At 39.7% G+C, this 13497-nt stretch overlaps 1 long non-coding RNA gene across 1 annotated transcript; it reads right to left on the reverse strand.

Moving 5' to 3' along the window:
* Window positions 1–288: 288 nt before the first annotated feature.
* LOC134419790 (uncharacterized) lies at window positions 289–12596 on the reverse strand. The gene is made up of 4 exons (XR_010028166.1): window positions 11854–12596; window positions 10455–10601; window positions 7891–7995; window positions 289–388 (listed from the first exon to the last, which is right to left on the reverse strand). It is a non-coding gene; the product is annotated as an uncharacterized LOC134419790 (long non-coding RNA).
* Window positions 12597–13497: the final 901 nt, after the last annotated feature.

Consider the following 13497-nt stretch of genomic DNA (forward strand, 5'->3'; position numbering starts at 1 on the left):
TGACCCAGACCTTTCAGGTTATACCACAGTGGAATTGGGCAAACCATCCACAGCACATTGTGTGTGTGTGCATCAACATCATAAAGTTGGCACTTGTAAATACTCCTGACATTACACTGCTGGTCATAAAAATATTAATTGTTAAATGAGAAAATGCATGGATTTAATAGCATATGGCAAATATTTGCTTTAAATAAATGTTTTGGTGTCAAGTGTTTCAGGAAAGGAAAACATGTAATGTTAATCTGACATAATTTTAGGATATGGGATTAGCATCCTACCTGGAAAAAAAGCATTATTTCAGGACTTTTTCCAGTAATTTCTGTCCCCAGGATCCACATTGTGATTCTGGTTTTGTCTCTCAGGCTGCAGCGAGCTTTTAAATATCCTGTGAATTGAGAGAAAAGTTTTTACTGAATAGTCTTTGAAATAGATGAAAGCAATTCATGTTAGAAGACAATTTTTGATCCATGGATAATTACCCACAGTACTCCCAAGGGGTTGAGTCTCATAGACAAACAAAAAACTGACATCTGTTTGCTAATAATGGTTAAGAGCATACATTGATTTTTGGGTTGATTAACTGACTGGCAAACTGTTGGTTTAGACAACGATGTGGAGAAAATGTAGAGAAAAACTTTCTACATACTGCAGCTATTTTCTCACAACAATTACTTCCACATGGGCAATTACAACCCTTCAAGTTCCATCCATAAATTTATTAGGATTAAGAAAAATTACCTTGTAATATCTTGACAGAATTTCTCCACTCTGCAAACAATCTTGGCACCCTTACAGTTAAAACATCATTTCTAATGTGGACTTCTGCATTTCCACCTGTTTTGCAGCTAAACCAAGGAAAATGGTAATTTATATAAAAAGCTTCCTTGAAGTTTCATGATGATGAACAAGAGGAAAATTGTGTTAGATTTTTTTCTCTTTTCACTCCAACTCCTTAAGGTATTGTGTTTTGAAGAGGCTTTTAACCTGCAGTTGGGGCTCATTGTTACTGCTGCCCACTGGATTTTTCAATTCTCTCAAAATATTCTATTTACTGCGTGCATTATTGCATCCTCTAAACACACAGGGCACGGTCCTGACCCAGTGATCAGATACAGCAGGGCTGAAAGGGCTGCAAAGCCTCCCTGTAAAGCTGCCTAATCACTGCACCACCTCCTGAGAATGTGATAAAGATCCCCTGTGAGCTGCAGGAATAGGATCTGTGGCCACTGCAAAGGCTGAAGCTTCGCTAGACAGCAACTAAGGGACAGGAGGAAGAATTTACATGAGATGTAACACCACCAGATGAAAGAGAGAAGGAGGAAATATAACCTCAAAGTTGAATCATTGCATTATCTTCTACAATAGCACCTAATACCCATGCACAAGATTTGAGAAGCAGTTTCTGGTTATGAATCCCTCCAGGTGTTCATTGTTCCACTGCCAGGTGTTCCCTACCAGGGAAACTGCAAATTCCAGCACTGGGACAGGTGTCCCAGCTGTGCAAGCAGCAGGGCTCCCTCCTGGTAAATGTCTCCAAAAATAACATTGTGGTGGGCATCATTGGTTGCTTATAACAGGAGTCGTTTCTGCTGCAGAATTTAAAAATTGCACACAAAAAGGAAAATCAAAAATCTGCCACCGTCTTTCTTCTGGAGCAAATATGAAACTGGAAGGATTAAGAGTAGGGATGCAGAAATCCACTTTGTCTGGGATTTAAGGCAGGCAGTGCACCCAGAGAAGGATCTGGCTGAGGTGGAGCCATTTAACTGAGAACAGGGCAAGTAACACAGAGAAATATGAGCTGTGGCACAAATGCAGGGCTCCCATGAACCAAACATACTCATGGCCCTTTTCACCACTCAACCACCCCCTAAAGCAACAGTTCTGCTGAGGAAGAACATTCAGCTGTTGTTTATAATGCAATGCACAGGGATTTCACAACCAGCGAGAAGTCATTACACAACAATAAACCTTATTCACAAATGCTTTCTGTCTTTTTCTAGAATGGCTGCACATACATTCTATTTTCATCAGGCATCTGAACAACCTTTACAACAAGTTGCACACCCCACATGTCACTCAGGAGGAGCCTATGCAATCAGCATTTCACCAGGGCCAATTTGTTTCTTCTTTTTGGAGCAATGTCAGATAACAATTAGACCTCTCTTTCTCCAAGGCAGGAGCTGCTTCCCAAGGTTTACACCTGAATGGTTTTCCTTGGCAGAAGTGACACAAAACAACTAACCATTAAAACCTAAGTTATTTTACCTGTATTCTTTCGTGCCTACAGCACTAAACTACTTATCCAGTATAAAACCATGGTGCAGCTTAGAATATTTTTTCCTACTTTTGAATATCAAAGAGAGAATCATAAGTTAACAGGAGCCTAAAAGCATGGTCTTTTTAAGATCATAAATACAGAAAGAGTGCTTTGTTGCAGACATCTTTCAAGAAAAAAATCCTTTCTTTAGGATTTTTCCTCCTGAGAAGTTGAGAGGCCTCAGGAACAAAATGTAAACAATGATTATCTGCTGCTGTGGAATGCAACAGGGGCACCTGTGATTGGTCTGTGTTGGATGTTTCTAATTAATGGCCCATCACAGTCAGCTGGCTCGGACAGAGAGCCCAAGGCCCAAACCTTTTTTATTCATTCCTTTCCATTCTTAGCTTAGCCAGCCTTCTGATGGGAACCTTTTTTTCTATTCTTTTAGTATAGTTGTAATGTAATATATATGATAAAATAATAAATCAAGCCTTCTGAAACATGGAATCAGATCTTCATCTCTTCCCTCATCCCCAGACCCCTGTGAACACGGTCACAGTGCTTGATACCCTGGGGGTGCCAAGAGATTTCAAATGTAGGGAATTTTTTCCACTTCATCTAAAGGATTTGATAGCATTACCTGTTTTCACAGTGTCTCTTAAAGATATTTAAGTTTCAGCACGCTTTGCAACAGCCAAATGACAGCTTAGCAGAGGATTACCTGTTCTCCCCTCTGTTGGTCATTTCTCCTCCTCACACCAAGGACCGTCATTTGCAGCGCTGTGCAAACATCATTGAAAACCTTGCTGCACTGCAGCACCAGGGAGAAGCCCCAGCTCTGGAAGCCATGGCCAGACACTGCTCCTGGAGGATTCCCCAGGGCAGCCTCAGTCCCAGAGGCAGCAGGATGAGGCACTGGGTGAAGGCAGAGGCTCTGCTGCCCAGCACGGAGAGGAGCAAGGGGCACAGCTCATTGCCAAGCACTGCCCTGGCACCCAGAGCAGCTCAGTGAGGGACTGCCTGGCACAGCACAGCTGCTCATGACAGCCCTCCCAGACTCATCTGACACACAGATTAAAACTGTGCAGTGCAGAACAATGCAGAAAGCCATATGCCTCTTTTCTATCCCCAAACAAAGGACACGATCAGTTTGAAAAAGCCCTTTTCCAAATCTGCTGGATAAACAACCATTCATGAGTAACTTCTAGAGGCTCACAGGTAGTGCAAAAACATTACAGAGAGCTGCAGAGTTCTGTGTGAAGCCCATAATTAAGCAAGCTAATGATCTGAGATGATGATCCGTGGCAGAACCGTTTTGAGTTTGTTTTGAATTCGCTTTAGAATTCTCAAAGAAATGTTTTGCGTTAGTGGATAAAAGGCCCTGGTAAGTTATTTGTGCTTGCTGATAGATGTTAAATGCCTCTCAGAAAGCATTTAAGAAATCCCTGAAATGCTACAGATTATTACAGCCAGCATTTCCTCCTGTTAACATATCCAACCAACAGCAAAAATCAGAGAACAATTTTAAGGTTGAAAGGGACCATTTGGGCTTTATCTGATCAAATCCCTTACTTCCAAGCAAACAAAAGTCTGCAAATCAGGACCCTGGAGCAGTATTTTCAGTGCAGCCATGTCTTTTGCAGGACTGGAAACAATGATGTGCACAAGTCTCAAACGTGGGTTTTAAGGCATAAGACTTCCAACCCCAAAAGTGGGTTCATTGCCCTTACACAAGTGGATATGGAGAACAGCTGACATTTGGCTCACACAGACTGCATCACCCAGCACTTCTCAAAGTCTCAAATGCCCAGATTTGAAATACCCCAGCTGTACCTCAGGGCAGCAAGGACACAGCTTTCCCCTGGGCTTCCCTTTGGCTGGGCCACCTCAGGTGTGATGGTGCTCTCAGGGGTCTCAGGATGAGGGAAGAGATGAGAATGTTGACTCCCTGTTCAGAAGGCTGATTTTTTATTTTATGATATATATTACATTAAAAGTATACTAAAAGAATAGAGGAAAGGATTTCATCAGAAGGCTAGCTAAGAATAGAAGAAGAAGGAATGATAACAAAGGTTTGTGTCTCAGAGAGAGAGCCTGAGGCAGCTGAGACTGGGACGTTAATTAGAAACAACCACATGAGACCAATCACAGATGCACCTGTTGCATTCCACAGCAGTAGATAATTATTATTTATATTTTGTTCCTGAGGCCTCTCAGCTTTTCAGGAGAAAAAACCCAAAGGAAAGGATTTTTTCAGGAGATGTGTCTGTGGCATTTCCAGCAGCTCATCCTCCCCGGGCGAGCGGGCGCCGCGCATCGGCGCGCGGGCTCTGACCCAGAAAGGGAGAGCTGAGAAGGGGCTGATGACATAAACTGTGTCTGTCCCCAGTTCAACACCAACACAGCCACACCGTGCTCGCAGCACAGCCAGCAAAAATATCTGTTCTTCCCAAGGATTTATTTTTGTACGGCGTTTCCACGGTAAACAAACGCTCCCGATGGAAACTGTGTCAACGGTGCTGCTGGAAAATGTTAGACCAGACACCCTGATCTCACATCTTCAAACTCCTCTTTGGTCCTTTTTCACAAAAAAAGGAAGCTGTCAGGATTTATTTGCCATCTGATTGTTACCTCTGTATTAATTTTTACTTATTATTTGGCTTAGTTTTAAATTTATATTGAAAACTATTCGAGGTGGAAACACTGTTCTTTGAATAGTTATAGTGGTGAGACAGAGTATAAAATAATATTTTCTCTAACATCTCCCTTTCCCACCCAGATGCTCATAAGCAGGCTTTACTTCCATTAGAATATTCATGGGACATAAATAATAAAAAAAGCATGAAAGCTGCTGGAGTGTAGGTAGAAAATTTACTCTCCTTGCTAGTTCTTCACTTTCACCTAACTTCCTTACAACTGGTACAATAACTTGAAGCAAAATCTGTCCTTAGAAGAGAAACTTCTAAGCAGTTAACAATGTACTCCATCTTTTAAATCCACACACTGCCACAGGATATTAATGTAACAGGCCCATCCCTCATAATGTACACTGCTGCCTATTAAGGGCAGGAGCTGGGGAAGCTAAAGAAATGTTTTTCAAAATTAAGCAAAGGAAATTTTTTTGGGGGGGCTTAAGCAGATGGTATGCACAGAAAATTTTAAAACAATCTTATTTCCAGTCTCTCCCAGGACAGTTCTCTCCCCACCAAACATGGCTTGTTTTCCAAAGCATTGTTTTCATTTACCTTTCACTAACTGAGCAACTTTCCACAGGCTCCTGAATTTTCTCTGAGCCTGTACAGATATCATACATGTAGTAGACAAAGTGTTGTGTTAAAAAGCAAGAAATGAATATTTATTTTCTAAAAGTTATGGCTCATTATTAGACAGTATTTCCCCCCAAACTGCTGAGGTTTATTTTAGTAACTAATCAGCAGACATATATTGCCTTACAAAGCATTACTGCTCTGTCTGCATAATTAATAGTACATAAAGCATTCTTGAGAAAGTACAACTCAAGGTGCATTTACTAACATTATGTGAATCATTTAAGTTTGAACTCTTTCAGCTGCAGTGTAGGTTTGCTATTTATAGAAACAGGAATTGCAATAAAACATCTTTGTTTGGAGTTTAATGGCTATGTCTCCTTTACTAGCCACGGAATTTTCAAAGCAGCTACCAAACACGTGAATGAAGATTTGAAAGGATTGGAATATTTCAAAATTCCTCTTTATAAACTTACTTTGCCTCATGAAACTTTGATTAATGCACCCTCTTCAAAGTACCAAGTTGCTACCAGCTACATCCTTCAGAAGTAGCTGTTAGCAAATTAGTGAGTTTACTTATGTTGTGGATATTCTTTCTGGGAAATTTCAGAAGTTGCCTGTATATCTAATTCTTTAAACTTCTTTTGCAAGACTGCTGGTGAACGTTTTTGCAATGTTTGACTCTTCCCTGGCAGATCCAGCACAACATGATGTGCTATTTAGTAAGTCAGTCATCTTGAACATCTTTGCCTTTCAGAGCACAGAACATTAAGCTAAACTAAGCTTGTGCTGAAAAGGACACCAGGGCTTCACCAAAAGAGTTTTACAAGATGCACTCAACACTTTACATTATTTGTCCTTTCTTCAACTCATCTTTTGACATTGTATTGCTTTAAGAGAATCAGTCACACACACCTGTTTTTAAGCTATCCGGGTTCAGAAATGATTCTTCCATTTCTATAAATCAGACTCTTTTAAACAGAGCAACAACCAAGTGCACTATTAATTCATTCTAATAAAACAAATCTGCTTTCAAAGCAGTGGCCCCAATTAATCAGGTAAATGCCTGAGAATGGTTAAAAAAGTCAAACAAAAAACCAACACCATACAAAATATTTGCAATGGATTTGTCATTTCTGCCCAATGTTTTGGGCCAGTCACGAGGCCTTGTCTGACACAACTCAGCTGATTGAAGTCCCCAGGGCACTGAGTTTAACAGACTAAAGTGCACACTTAGCATGATTCTGACAGTTATCCTATGCCCCAAAGCACCCCAAGATGCCCCAAGTTCTGGCTAATATCCAGCTGGAAAGCACTATCAGCTATCCTGCTCCATGCCATCCAGAAAAGAAAGGCAACAAACCCCAACCATCCTTCTTAGCAGGGTTTTGGGTTGTGTTTAGTTTCTAGAGCTAAAATATTTCAGGGCAGTTTGTAGAGTGACAGAGTCCCAAACCCATTACTTCTTGTGAAGTGTTTCTCTTCAGGGATGGCTTCAGCTAGACCAGCTTGGTCACAGCTGAACAGCAGGAAGAAAATAAAACATCATTAGAACCCTACATTTGTGCTTCACTACAAACACTCATCATTGCTAAACCTTCAAAAATACATTATTTGAAATAAAGCTTCAGTTTGTAATTAATACAAACTGTTACATTACATTAACAAAAACACATAGAAGGCAATGAAAAAATCTGACAGACAAAAGACTGAGCAGCTTTTTCCTCTTGGGCATAGTCTTTAATAAGAGAATCAGTCAATCATTCTTTGAAATTCTGCTATCAGGACAAACAGAACATGTCTCCAGGAAATTTACGATGATGGTGTCTGAAAAATGAAAAAAAAAAAAAAGAAAAAAAAAAAAAAAAAGAAAGCATTTCCAAAGCATTTATATCTCCATCCAGCATTTAACAGATGCCTTTCTAAGCCTTGAGCTGCAAGGACAGGAACAAGATGCTCTTGCATTATTCTCTCACCTCCCCTGTTGAAATCCCTGCCTGTGTTAATACAGGTAACAGATTTATGTTCTCACTCTGAATCAAAGAGGTTTGAAACACAATGGTAGGTTTTTTGCAATGCTTATCCAACCTAATGGGAATTCTCACACACCTCAGAGGAAATTTTACTGCGTTAAGACAGAAGCAGTGTGACCACAGAATGTGGTTTAACAACATTTGGTATTTTCTGACCATTAAAACATTCTGCCCCACCACAACAAACTCGTGTTTTAGGGACATGTGGGCCCAGTGTCCTCACCAGTTTCAGTACCAAAAATGGGCTCCTCACAAGCCAAGTAAAAATATACAGAAAATATGAGTTACTCAATTACTCCTAGTCACATTATAAAGCATTGCTCACCTGCAGGCATGATTTGATGGTTTCTGGTGGTCCAGCAGGTCACTGTTGGACTCTAAAGACACTGCAGATTCCTGTTCAAGTCAGCCCCAAATACACTTGCCAAATCTTTCTTGCACATGGAAGAGAAAATAGTGAGGGATAAGAAGAGAGAGAAGCTTTCAATGCAGAATAGAAGGGGAAAAAAACCCAACAGTAGTTGGTTTTTTTTCCTAACAAGACTCCATTACATACTTCTAATTATATTTACTCAGAAAAAATTCCAAAGGCAGTACATTGCAAAATGCGTTTCCATAGCTATTGCAGTGTTCTTTCCCAAGATGAATTATTAACATTAGTATCACTGCATTTTTGAAGTCAGGGATGTGGAATGATGAATTCACCACCGAAAAGACAGAGAAGCTGCACATATTTGCAAGGAACAGCCTTAAAATGGTGGCAGAAAAAACCAACAGCATCTTTTGCTTGCTATTATGAAGAGTTATGCCTCATCCCATTAAGGAGGAGAGCCACACAATTTTATTTCTTTCTAATCCAGGTAGTTCAAATTTGCAACGAGAAATACTGTCACGAGTTATTTACGAGCGGGTCGTACAGAATTTCCCTTGCCAAAATTATTCAGCAGATATGTAAATAATTTTGAAACGCATCTGGCTCAGAGTTACCAGGTTTTGCACACGGATGCCACTTCATGCACATTATCCCCTAAACACATCAGTATGTTTCAAAATAAGACAGAGCAATGGACAAACTGTTCTAACCCAACCAGTTGTGGCAGATGGCAGGATGCAGGATGTCTGGAGCCTGCCAGATCCCAGATCCATGGCTTCATGTGGAGAGGACAGCCTTGGGAAGTGTGGCATGTGACCACTATTTCCTTCTTCCCATCGTCCTTTTCTGTTTACGCCTTCTACGTCCAAATCCAGTAAGTGTTAAAAAGATTAAGGTATGAAAAAAGGATATTTAGACACAGCCAGGCAGTCCAGCTAAGGATGGCCTCAGCACAGACTTATATATTTTCATCAGATGCTCTCCAACAGAGACCAAGAGCATCTTAGAGGAAAAAAAAAAAAAAAAACCAAAGAAACAAATTTCAAAAACCAAGGTGGGTTTTCTTTTCTAAGATAATTTGTTTCTGGCAGTCTGTTTTGAAGCCTCTTGAACATCAGCCTGGGGATTTTTTCTCCATAGCTCTATCAAATTTTCTTTCTGAACACTTAGTTTTGTTCCCTATTGCATCCTGCAAAAGTAAATCTCGCTTCTTAATTAACTATTTCAGAGGAAAACCAAAACAAAACATCCTCAAGAGCTCAAAATTTTTGTGGCAACAGTATTGCCAAGGAATTTCACGTCAAAGCCCAAGAAAAAGCAGCATTGCTAAACAAAAAATAAAAATAACATAAATTAACACAGAACATCTCAGATTGGAAGGGTCCTACAAGGATCACCAAGCCCAAGTTCCTGCTGCTCTCAGGACTACACAAAACTGAATCACAAGACTGAGGGAAGTCCAGAGACTCGTTCAATTCTTGCAAAGCTTGGTGATGTTCCACATTTGCACTGCACATCTACACAGAACTACTTCAGCATAGTCTTTTTCAGAAGACAAAAAACTCCAGTTATTAACTCCTGAGATAGAAGTTTTGTAGCTAGAGCCAAAAAGTTATGGTGTTTTTCAATTTTAATTGTATTTTTTCCCACATGTACTCAAATGATGCATATTTCTAAAACACATGCCATAATTGTCCAGCACAGATCACTGATGTAGTAAAAAAAACCCTTTCACACTTGAAAACTTTTAAGGACCCTTGCAATGCTCCTCATTCCATGGGTCAACATATTGCAGTACAGATTAAAAATGATAGAATTAAGAAACAAATATAAAGAAACAAACAAACAAACAAATCAGTCAGCATTGAGTAGTTATCTCCCATTAGAGTTTTTCAGCTTGCATCCCACACAGCTGGTGCCAACAGCTCAAGAGGCAGTTGGGCAAGATGAAATTTTTCCAAGGACGTTGTCTACTTTGAAGTCAACATAGCTATCACATTCTATGTTTTAATTCCTGCTTTCTGAATGTCTGGGAGCAGCCACTTCTGTTTGATTCAGAAATTGCCTTAAAGAAATGGAACAAAAATAGAACAAGAAAAAAGAGGCTAATTTCAATGTAATGAAGAGCAGCACTTTATTCTGATGACTTTCAACATTTGCTACCTCTTTACTGCACACTGCACCCAACTGCCTGCATGGGGAGGTTTGATCTTGATATTACAGCATGTCTTAAAAAAGTCTTTTTTTTATTCATTAAAAACCAGGAAATTATCCAAGTATTTTAGATATTTCTCCTGACTCTTCAGCAAACACTCTAATATTTAATTACATTTCATATTTATGTTTGCCTAATGGTGGTCTATGTGCATATAACAGCTCTGGAGGTCTTCTATCATGTTCCAGGAATGTACTGCTCAGATTTGGTCTAAGTCAAATAACATTATCCAAATCACATTTCTCATGTAATGATTCCTGACTAGTCATGACAAATTATAAAAAGTCACAAACAAACTTACTCTAGGAGATTTGTGTTAAATAGCAAAAATAGCTGCACTTGTTGCCACATTTATTTTCACATGGCAAGGCAAAAGAAGAAACTGGATGCTATGTTAATGCTCTGGCTGTTTCCCAACATCCTCTTGAACATCTGTTGTATCTTTCCCCTAAAAAAAATGCAAGTAGAATCAGCACTTCCATTGCCTCTTACAGAGCAACTTAATCTAGCATTCCTATTACCCAAAAATGGGTTTTAGCAATCAGCCCCAATATCCTAATGCAGCCAACATTCTTACTTCTCTTTTTAAACCAATGAGAAAGGTAAATCTAATATTTCTAAGAACTAGAGTATTTTCTAAGTTTCTGTAAAACTTACAGAATCAATAGATCAACAGGATATGCAACAGTCAGTAAATTACCTTCTAGTACTGCAGTAGCTACAACAAATAAACTGAAAGAATTATGAAATTAGTTGCTTTGTTTGGAAAACCACCCCAATGGAGTCCTGGTTTCCCCAGTAATCTAAGAAAATGTTATTTGTGCAAAGACATTGTTTTAAAAAAACAGAATTTTTGGAACCGACTGGTTGTTTTAGAATTTGTATAACAGACTCTACAGCATCAAGTGATGAAATTGAGTAAGAGGGGATGACTGAAATAACATAAATATATTTCTTTCAGACAATATTAAAACTTCATACGTATCCCTTGGGGTCATATTAAAAATGCACATTTGCTCAAGAGACTTTTAATCTATGAATAGTTTATCAAAGTCACCAAGTTTTAACAGAGTAAAAACCTTTCCACAGAACAAGGGCTTCCTAATCTGCCTTGCCTGCACATTATATCTATTACATAGGAAACATGAGAAGTTCTGCATCACATTTTACATTCTAATTAATTTCAACTGTACCCACCTCAAGCATTTTGGAAAGCAAGCTCACTTGCAATCTCCTGGAAAGCCTTTTTAGAGATATGCAAAATCTCTCAAAACCAAAGTGTTAGGTTAATCCAGTAAAACACCCAAAGCATCCCAATTATTCAAAAATGTTTCATGTTGAAAATTCCACCTTGCTGATAATTTTTTTCATGTAAACTTGACTCATGTCAATAATTCACAGTGTTAAGCAGGAAATAATTTAAAAGTTCCAGGGTTTTTATAAACTCCAAAGAAAACTGTGCATTAGTATTAGAACAAAATGTTTGCTTTTATTTTTCAGCTTCTTTTCCCAGTTCCCTCTGGATGGGATAAAAATATTTCAAGCCAAGCTGCAGTTAGTTACTAATATAACTGTGCACACCAAAGAAAAACAGATTCATTAAAATACATCTAGCTGTAGAGATCCTCCACAAGGCAAACATCTATCACCAGTCACAAAGTGCTGACTTCAAACTGAAAGCAGAGCAGCACAAACTTTACCTTCAGCTGAAATTCAAATTATCATTTCAACACTCTTCTAGTACGGAACACTTTTTAATTCTATTATTGATGCTGCTTTCTTTCTGCTGTTGAATATTCACACCAGAACCATGGACACAAACTGGAAATTTTGCTGGAAAACTCAGAAGCATAAAAGAAGAATGGTCAGAAGCATTTTTCTGGAAGTGAAGGAACATCACACCACCTACAGCCAGTAAAGGCTTTATTATCCCATTCAGCTCCACTTAGTGCACCCGTTCAGCTTCCAGGATTATTCCCAACAGGCTAAAATCCTGACAGTATTAGTCAGAAAAATTAAATTAGTCTTTACCAAATCACTTTGATATAAGTTATTCCAGGGCTCATTAGATCAATCCTGAACCATTAAAACGCTTTAGTACTGACTGGGAAAGAGCGAGACAATTCACAATTGATTTCCATGCAAGCTAAATTAAATTACATGGAGTTATATGTCTAGTTCAAAAAGGGCAACAACAAGTCAATGCTGTGTGCTTTTTTAAAGAAAAAAAATCTCTAATCCCCACTTCCTACAAGAGTCTTTTCCAGTTTCCCTAGAGAAAAATCCAGCTGATACAGGCATCTAGGTGCCATGATAGTAGTTTGTAGAGATTTTTTTCTTTTTTATTTTGGGAAGCATTTAGTGAAAAATTTTGGGCTTTTGATCTTCTTTTCCAGAGTAGCCTAAAAAGATAAGTCTCTATCTTGGCCTTGTAAATTCTGCATATAAGACTTAATCTGTGGCAGTTTCAACTTGATTTGGATCGTGTACAATTTACATGCAGTCTTTTGCTTTATTATTGCTTTTTCATTGCAAGCTTCCATGGCATTTTCCAGCAGCCATGGACTTGGCTGCCTTCAGATCCATTACATTTGAAAATATCTCCCCAAACTCAGAGTTGAGCATCAAAACATGATCTAAAAATCTACAAACACCACATTACCTGCCCCTAATGGGGATCCCCAGAGCTCCCTCCTTGGTCCTGTGCTCACTTGGACACAGGATTTCGGGAGCTGATGAAAAACTGGGAGGAGCTGTTGTCTCCTTCGAGCCAGAGAGGCCATGCATGGAGATCTTGATAAATTAGAGGCTTGGGCAATCATCAGCTTTATTAATTTTAACAAGGATAAATGCTGGATTCTGCACCTGGTTTGGGCAACCCTGGCTGTACAGACAGACTGGGGAATGAGGGGATGGAAAGCAGCACCAGAGAAAGGGACCTGGGAGTCATTGGCAGGCTGAATGTGAGCCAGCAGTGCCCTGGAGCCAGAAGGGACATCCCTGTGCTGGGGACATCAGGCACAGCATCACCAGCAGGGCAAGGGAGGGACTGTCCCACTCTGCCCTGAGCTGGGGCAGTTTTGGATGCCACAATCGAAAAAAGATGTAAAGGTACTCGAGAATATCCAGAGGAAGCCTTGAGAATGGGGATGGTTGTGGAGGGGAAGCTGTGTGAGGAGCAGCTGAGGACATCATCAGCTGCTCATCCTGGAGAAAAGGAGACTGAACTCAGAGCTCACCACAGCTACAACTTCTTGTAAGGGGAAGAGGAGGGGCAGGCATTGATCTCTGCTTGGTCACAGGTGACAGGACCCATGGGAACAACCTGAAGTTGTGTCACAGGA

Source organism: Melospiza melodia, chromosome 6 (assembly GCF_035770615.1).
Source record: "Melospiza melodia melodia isolate bMelMel2 chromosome 6, bMelMel2.pri, whole genome shotgun sequence".
NCBI lineage: Eukaryota > Metazoa > Chordata > Aves > Passeriformes > Passerellidae > Melospiza > Melospiza melodia.